The sequence below is a fragment of the Ovis canadensis genome, chromosome 20 (genome assembly GCF_042477335.2).
Source record: "Ovis canadensis isolate MfBH-ARS-UI-01 breed Bighorn chromosome 20, ARS-UI_OviCan_v2, whole genome shotgun sequence".
Classification (NCBI taxonomy): domain Eukaryota; kingdom Metazoa; phylum Chordata; class Mammalia; order Artiodactyla; family Bovidae; genus Ovis; species Ovis canadensis.
Window position 1 is genome coordinate 57,591,480 of NC_091264.1, and position 6,026 is coordinate 57,597,505.

The following is a 6,026-nucleotide window of genomic DNA, read 5'->3' on the forward strand; positions in this document are numbered from 1 at the left end:
TACTTAGCCACAGAGCATGTGAAACACTGGGGTGGCTTTCCCCGAAACGCTATTTCCAATGAAGGTTAGAGGGGTTCCCAGGCCTGCCTACCAATGACGAGCGCTGGTGCTGAGATCCTTACCCTGCGTCGGAAGGGACCAGTTTCCAGGCCTCGAGTACTCTGTGATCTCCGTGACTCCCCTCGTCTGATCGCCCTTAAAAGCAGTCATCTTTCTTTGTCTTTGATTCAGTCTTACAGCCAGAACTAATTTTCCGAGAATAGAATTGTTTCTAGACTGGCCAGTAATCCTAAAGGGAGGTGGTCTGAGAACTTGGGTGCATAGAATGTGTTATTAGCATTTGTTTTTCCAACTCTGACCTCAACCGCCCCCCTCAGTTTGGCTGGAAGTCCCGCCCGCTTTGGAACCCCTCTTGCTCCCGCAGGTTATATCAGTCTCCGGGGGCCCTACGGGGTCCAAGAAAATTGAAGAAGGGTCTTATGTCTGACTGCTACTTTTTCTGTAACATATATATGGCACTTTGTACCAGACACCTCTAAGAACTTCATGTGTCTTAACCAGTTAAAATCCATCCGATAAAAGATATACAGTTATTCCCACTTTACAGATAGGGAAACTGAGGCGCAAGGCGGTCAAGTAACTACTCAAGATAGGCTGTTGAATAGCAGAGCTGGGGTTTGAGCCTAAATGCTTTGGCTCCAGCCACAGGGGTCTGCGCCACTGCCTGTACTGCCTCTCATTAACAAGTTAAGCTGCTTTTTGTGGTTTTGATGTTAGTCATCAAGTGTCAATCCTTGTCTTCATTCAGACACTGGGGGGAGGGAGGGCACACTGTGGGGGAGGCCCTGTGCTGGTCACTGCAAACTTCCATGGCACCAGCCACAGGTTGGATCCCTTCTGGGACATCACATTCTATCAAGGCCCAGGAGTCACAACCCACAGCTACCCGCTATATATCCCTTAACCACATACCTTCTTCCAGGCTTAGAAAAGCTGACTCTTCTGCCGATATCAGGCTACTTTGTCTTTTTGAAACATCAACCGCTATCCTTTCCATCCTTAGAGCAACTCGAGCTTCATTTCTTGATGGTCTTGTCCTTCCAAACCAAAGGCTGGTCCCTCTTTCTGGAATATTCGTTTTTCATTCCCTCAGTAGTAATGTTGCAGGGAAAAGTTACTTCTTACTCCATGCTGAGACTGTTTCTTTGATTTGCTTTTCGTTGCTTTTGTAATTGTAATTATACATAATGGCCTGCCTCAGGGAATCCTGCCCCTCTATCTGACTGTAAACTAAAGTGCCTTTGTTCAGAACCCTGTCCACCTGTAGACTGCAGGATGGAAGAAATTAACACATTCCCTGCCTGAGGTTTGCCATTCTAGGAGATATTTGCTAGATTAATGGCCTTTTTACTTTGTTCATTCATCTCCCCTCATCTGTGATCCATAAAAATACCTGGCATCCAGACCCCATAAAGATGATTACTTTGAAATATTAGTCTACCACTTTCTCAGTCAGCTGAATAAAGTTGTAATTCCTTGCCTCAACACCTCCTCTCCAATCCATTGGCCTGTTGTGCAGCAGGCAGAGCAACCTTGGACTCGGTAACAGTAACTCCTTTCTCATCCTTCCAGTCTCAATTCAGTCTTCACTTCCTCAAGGAGCCTTCTCTGACCCCCATCTCCCCCAGCATCCACTAGGTAGATCCCTTGTCCTGATGCAGGCTCTTAAAGCACCATAGCAGTTATCCCAATGAAGACTTCAAATGTATTTCTGTTCATTTGATTAAATTTTATCTGCCACCAGGCTGTGAGTTTCCCTGAAGATGACCCTTGTGCTCACAATGATATTTCCAGTCCCTCATGGTGCCTGATAGGAGATGCTCAATTTATGAATTCATTTAATATGTATTCAATAAAAGAATGAGCAACCTCACGAGAAAAGCAGCCCAGAACTGAGAGGAAAACAGCTTGGCTATCTTTACCAAAATGAAGGCAAAGCAAATCAACTTTATTCCATACTGCTTATGGGTCCCTAGCAGGACAAAACAATTGAAAAAATAAAGAAGCAAAAAAGTTTATTAATAACTCACCCTATCTACAGAGAGTCTCCTGGCATAATCAGGTAGGCGATGTAAGAGTTTAGGAGCACATATACCGGGAGTTGGTACTGCCTCCTTCCTTTAGTGAAATGCAGACAGGCTGAGCTTTACCTCTGGAAAGACAGTCTCCCCCTACCCTGACTTTTCCCATCCTCATGGGGCCACTCGCCTTGCTGGCTGTCATGCTGCCCCTCGGGGGTGGACTGTCCTCTTTAAGCCTCTGATACAAATATAAACTTGGACATAACCCCTAGGCTTGATGTCTTTCAGTGATTGATTGATTGATTTTGACACACTAGGAGAAGGCTAAAACTTTCTAAGGGAGAATAAGAAGAAAATAAGAATCAAGATCACAAAACTGCAAAAGACACAACACAATCCAGAAATTGTGCAAAAGCCCAGCCCCACTCGGTTCTATTATATTTCCCAGCTCCAACTTGTTTCCACAAGACCGTGCCAAGGTAACATCATTGCCACATGGCCACTCCCAACAACATGTTGGGTCCTTCTTGGAGGAAGGCAAGAGACCAAGGCCCTCTCTGCACAGGGCCTCAGGTTCTTTGGGTTCCAGTATGAGTTCTGAGCGAGTAGCTAACCCCAAATGTGATCCTGCCCTAAGAGGGATCCATGCACACAGCACTGTGGCTTGTGGCTTTTACCCCCTGCAGCTGGTCAGTGCGTCTGCACAGGATGTGACTGCATATATTACAGCAACCAAGCACACAGCTCAGGCTGAAGAAGTAACATTGACAGGAGGAGCTGAACTGAGTGGTGGTGGACAGGAAATGGGGTGGCAGGTGTTCGCAGGCTCTGCGGTAAGGAACTCAAGGTAGTGAGACCAAGGCTGCATCAGACAGTCTGGAGCAATGAGAAGGACAGTCTTTCAGGGCTGGAGGGTGGGCTGTGGAGGAGCTCATCCCTGAATTCTTAACACCCGAGAGTCTCGTCCTTTCTTTTCATGTTTAAAACATCCAACGTATTGTTGATTTTTTGGTGGGTGCAATAACTTTTATCTTTCTAAAGAAATTGAAAGAGTGACCACACTCATGCAAACAGAATTTCCCCATTGTGTCTTTTCCTTTCCATCTTTATCTTAAGATATAGCTCTCCTTTCATGCCTCCATCCATCCTCAATTAGATGTCTGAATTCTCCATACTTATGAGTGTTTAGTGGCGAATGGATGGAGAAGGCAATGGCACCCCACTCCAGTACTCTTGCCTGGAAAATCCCATGGACGGAGGAGCCTGGAAGGCTGCAGTCCATGGGGTCCCTGAGGGTCAGACACGACTGAGCGACTTCACTTTCACTTTTCGCTTTCATGCATTGGAGAAGGAAATGGCAGCCCACTCCAGTGTTCTTGCCTGGAGAATCCCAGGGACGGGGGAGCCTGGTGGGCTGCTGTCCATGGGGTCGCACAGAGTTGGACACGACTGAAGTGACTTAGCAGCAGCAGCAGCGGTGAATGGAAGGCTGTTCACACTTGTTGAGTAGCGGGAGGAGAGAGTTGAGTGGAGAAGGTCCGTGCTTGAGGACCTGTCTCTTCTGAGACCCCTCCACATGGCTACTTGGCCTTCTGATTTGTTCTTTGTATCACTTCTTCGATTTTCAAAGTCTGGTGTAGGTACCTCTGCCTGCCATGCCTCCGTCCTGTAGTCGTCCTTTGGGAAACCAAGTAGCTTTGCATTTTCACCTTCTAGAGCAAAGGCAAACTCTACCTCCCGCCAAAACCTCTAAGGCAGGAGGATTCCCCTAACATTGGAATGGGGAACAGATGCTGAGTGGCCAAAAAGAATGACACGTTCGCTGTGACAGCGGGTACCATCTCTTTCAAGTGTTGTCTTAAACTGGCCTCTTTTGGTCTAGAGATGCTTCACATTCCAGTACAGGAAATTGTCCACATTTTCTCGCAAGTGTTTAATACACATCAAAACACTAAGATGCTTGACAAGATATTCACTTGTCTGACCACGTCTTCTTCCCCATGCTCCACTACAGTGGAGCAAACCTTTGTATGCTCCAAACCTGTTAGCATTTTCGGCTTTGACATGTTTCAGAATAAAAGCTTTGCGTTCTACCTGAGCAACCAAAGGCAATGAGGAGGCCCCAGGCTGTGTGGTACAGAAAAAAGGCTTTGGGTCACGCCAGATCCTTACAGAACAGCCGCAGGGGGATGCGTAGAAGCAAAGTTTACAAGTGGCCGTTACTTTGAACTAATTTCCCTTTGGCAAAAACTTTATGGTGGAAAAGGGCTATCTTCTTTTGTTTAAATGTTACAGAATACCAAAATGGCACCTAAGTGGTTCATTTCTACTCTGGCAACGTGCTTAGCTTATGCTATCCGTATATTACTGCAGAAGGGATTTTTATAGTGTTTTATACGTCCTAAGTGCTCTCCAATCATTAATAAGTTATTCCTTCCTGAATCTTCAGGTCAATGTTAACATCTTCCGTTTTAAGAGCAGCCACCTGGATGTAGAGATTAAGTGCCTGGCCCAAGGTCAGGGGGTGAGGCACTGTCAAACCTGGGACTGTGTAATTTAATAGGAAAAGAATCCAACATTATATCATTCATCAGAAGAAGGCTACACTTAACCCAGGCCACTTTAACAGTCAAAGGAGAGATGAATTAAACGCTGAGCTGGTTTGTTTCAAAGCTTGCTTAGAGGGGTACCAGCCAGGGAAGGGTCAGTTACTTTGCTGTGATAGGACTTGTAAATCAATCCAGTACAGCACCTTGACCACAGACACTAAAACTGTCACTTGTGATGTCTCTCCCTGTATTTTTATATATTCACAGTCATGTTCTAAAAATGACCTTCTGAGGGACTGATGGAAGAGGTGATTTAGATCCAAGGTCACTAAAATTGACAATAAAAGAAGGAATTTTAGCTTTATGTAGTAGTCATTTCTTAAAGGCTATGGGTAGCTGATATTCTATTTATTTTTTCTTACTAGTAGGGTCAATTTAAAATATATCTGGCAAGAATACTCTACTGTTTTGTAGGACTTTTCAGCAAGGGAAGGTTAAAAGCACTAAAAGGAATCCTCAGGCGTTGCCAGGTAAAATCAATAGTTGCTTCTTCTCGGCTTCAGCATCAGAGGATTGCCTGTCTTCCAATTTCCCTTCTTACATTCCTCTGAAAGGCCGAAGGAAAGCTCTAGAAGCGAGTTCAAACTCAGTTTCCTTGACTTTCCAGAGATCCCTATAATTAAGCAATTGTGATTTAATGAGAGAATCTAAGAAAATGGATTCATTCTTCAGTCTGAGTAGAAAAAGCTTCTGCCTAAACTAACTTCTTTGTTCACTCTTGCCTCTGTCCTCGTAGGTAGCTATGGATGGTCTCAGCTCTTCGCTGTGAGTTCTTTGCGAAGCAGCATGAAGCAGTTTTTCTAGAGAAAGCAAGTATGTGACTATTTGACCCCAAGCAGGTGGAAACAGCGACCAGGAGGCTGGAAGAGGGTAGTCAGGCAGACTTGGGCCACATGTCCTCCTATGGCCCAGAGGGGTAGATCAGCCCATCTGAGTCACAGGTACTACACAAGAATAGAAGAGGGTGACCACCAGGAGAAATTTAAAACGCTACTGGAAATCAAAGGAGAATTAGATGCTGGGCAGACAAAAACAACAGGTGGCACTACAGAAATCCATGTTATATATGAGGAAAATAAGACTCAGAATGTTTAAGAAACTTAGTTAAGGCCATGTAGGTAGTGGTTCATCCAGGCTTCAAACAGCTCTGATTAAAGGTTAAGAGTCTAAGCTTTGGAATCAGACATGTTGGCTATGTGATCTTGTTTAAGTTACTGAATTTCTCTGAGCCTTGGTTTTTTCATCTGTAAAGTGGGAATAATAATACATGTTTCATAAAATTAAACAACACATAAAGAATTTGTTAGGGCACTTTGTACACAGAAAGGTGGTGAGA